This window comes from Pseudochaenichthys georgianus, chromosome 17 (genome assembly GCF_902827115.2).
Source record: "Pseudochaenichthys georgianus chromosome 17, fPseGeo1.2, whole genome shotgun sequence".
Taxonomy (NCBI): domain Eukaryota; kingdom Metazoa; phylum Chordata; class Actinopteri; order Perciformes; family Channichthyidae; genus Pseudochaenichthys; species Pseudochaenichthys georgianus.
Genome location: NC_047519.1, coordinates 11,160,992 through 11,164,070, shown reverse-complemented (window position 1 = coordinate 11,164,070; position 3,079 = coordinate 11,160,992).

Sequence of the window (3,079 nt, the reverse complement as noted above, 5' to 3'; positions counted from 1 at the left end):
GTGTATCGACGCGGCGGCGGACCAATGAGAAGCGCCGGTTTGGAGACGAAAGAGGGGCAACGCGGCGCACCCATTGGCTGAGCAGGTACAGGTTTGGCCTACCTGAGCCCGCCCCCTGTTTACATCCGTGCTGTTGGTTGTGAGTCATGCGGCACGGCTGCGCATCGCTGCAACAGAAGAGGTGGACGCGCTCCTTCAGATCCCCTGCAGTATATGAGCAGACAAACAGCTGTCGTTCCTAGCGTTTCATTAATGCTACAGAACATGGCAGGCATTTCATGTCCCATATTAAGCTGCATGTTTTTGATGACTTTGACATTGTCACGATCCATGTTTGAAAAAATGCCCACGGGCTTTAACTGGATAAAAAAAGACCAGGGAGCTGATGGAGGCGCTCATGTGGAATGGACGCTGTCATTCTGCTTTAACCTCTCCCAGGACAACCTCCGTTCCGATTCACAATGTGTCCTCCACACCACATGTCCTATCATTGAGTGATCTAGAATGAGAAATGTAATTATCCAGCTCTTCTGCAAAGATGTTAAATGAATGGGGGTTTGATATGCATCGAAGACATTACAGCTCTGCCTCCCTCTTCCTGTGACTGTCAAATCTGATCGATGTAGTCAGTAGGCCTGTTTGCCCTTTCCATTATGGTCAGGCCTCTGGAGAGTGGTCCAGTCTGCATCATGGTGTAGTGAGCTGGAGGGACACTAGGTGGCAGTAACGACTTTACCATTAAAGCCCTGTGTGCCATTAGAATAAAACCAAACCCGGAATTAGAAGGAATGCCTTATCAAATGTGTATTAGGAGTATATCAATTGCAAAGGGAAACACAATGTTTAATTAACTAAAGTAGCCCTTTACAAATTCTTCTTTTAAGTGATTGTTGACTTCAACCATGCTTGGGTAAGGAGAATAAATGTAACAGGATGACATCATCAGGACACTAAAAAGGTCACTGTATTCCCTTAGTTTCATAACAAATAATCAAATTCCTTTTTTTAAACGGGGAACACTTGCCTGATTACAATGTACTACATAATACAATACATTTTAGAATAAAGATTGACATATTACGAAGTAAAACCAAAGCTCATCTTCCAGTTCATTATCACGGTAAATGCTTACTAAATGATACTATTTCGAAATCCACAATTTAGTATAGGTACTGTAGGATACCACAGGTTTTCATTTAGGCTATACTTTCATTCTTCTTCTTTTGTTTGAATGCTGTAGATCAGGGCTGTCTACTGTCACTCAGGGCTACATACAGAAGAACATGTGAAGGGCTGGGTCCCTCGGTGAGGTATATTGCCTCAAGTTGAGTTATAAATGATCAAAATCAATAAAATGTAGGTAAATTATACTTGAATCAATCAATCAATCAATCAATCAATCAATCAATCAATCAATGTTTATTTATATAGCCCAATATCACAAATGTTACATTTGTCTCAGTGGTCTTCACAGTGTGTACAGAATATCAGTATGACAATACGACACCCTCTGTCCTTAGACCCTCTGTCCTTAGACCCTCTGTCCTTAGACCCTCACATCGTACAAGGAAAAACTTCCGGAGAAAACCCAGTTTAAAGGGGAAAATGGGAGAAACCTCAGGGAGAGCAACAGAGGAGGGATCCCTCTCCCAGGACGGACAGACGTGCAATAGATGCCGTGTGTAAATCGAAGAGATAATACATTTTACAGCATATAGACCAAATGTTTGGAAATGCATGTGATAAGAAGATGAATCCACGAGGATGTCAACAAACCTGTGGGAGCCATCAGGGAAGTAGTATGATGAGAGTCAGACAGGACCACAGTGACAGGTTCAACCACGACTCCAAGTCCAGGACGCAGGATGCAGGATCCAGGACTCAGGATCCAGGACTCAGTATCCAGGACTCAGGACTAAGGAACCAGGACTCAGGACTACAGCAACAGGATCAGCCACGACTCAGGATCCCGGCGTAGATATAGACACAAAAAATAAATGTTGGGATGGGTTATTGGGAACATGAGAGTACACAGGTACAGCCAGAAGGAAGAAGTAAGGTGTCCCCCGACAGTAAGCCTATAGCAGCTAAACTAACGTGTCTAAGATTTGTTAGAAAATGTTTTCCACTTCAATTGACTGAATTCATTTGAAAGTGGGATTCTTAACACATGAATACTGTATAATATGTTTACATATATGTTTAAGGAGTACAATATAAGAAAAGCACGTTTCAGGTTTGGCCCATATACCTTTATACTTTTTTAATTTGCTGAAGGCCAATTCAAAGTGGACAATGGGTCGCAGTTGGCCCCCGGGCCGTAGTTTGGACCCCTGCTGTAGATAGACACATGATGTGTTTAGCAAAACTACTGTGTATATGCTTGATAGATATTTCCTTTGTATTGTCTTCAATGGCATTGTATTAGATATTGAGGTAATCCCAAAGTAACGTAATTTAATCTGGTAACATTACCTTTTTGTTGTTATCGATAAGGTTATTGATTACAAATATTTCCCACTGGATTAGTAAATGTAACCCTCCCAACCCTGCATTTTGTACAAAACAGAAGTGGATGTAACCAAATCTGTTGTTCGGATATAATGAAGAGTTATACTGAGTTATAAAATGGCTCTGACTGGGAGTCGAGCCCTGTGGCCTTACTTGACGGAGACAGGATGTGTAACGTCAACATCCACCCAAAACCTCTCTCTCCATCTCTCCATCCCTTTTATCTCCAGCCTAAGATCCTCTTTCCTGCAGGAATCTGGAGCAATCAGTTAGTTCATCACTTAGTATGTGTGTGTGTGTGTGTGTGTGTGTGTGTGTGTGTGCGTGCGTGCGTGCGTGCGTGCGTGTGTGTGTGTGTGTGTGTGTGTGTGTGTGTGTGTGTGTGGAGACAGATGGTGGAGTGCTGGTGGAAAACAAATGATTGGCATCAGGTCAAAAGGGACGCCAGGGAGAGTAGTTATCAACATGTTGGTCTCCGTGCGCCACTCCATCATCGCCCTGAATCATCCATTACCCATGCTTCATTGCAGCACTGTGTACCGGCAGGATGATGCTGCTCAGCATGTCT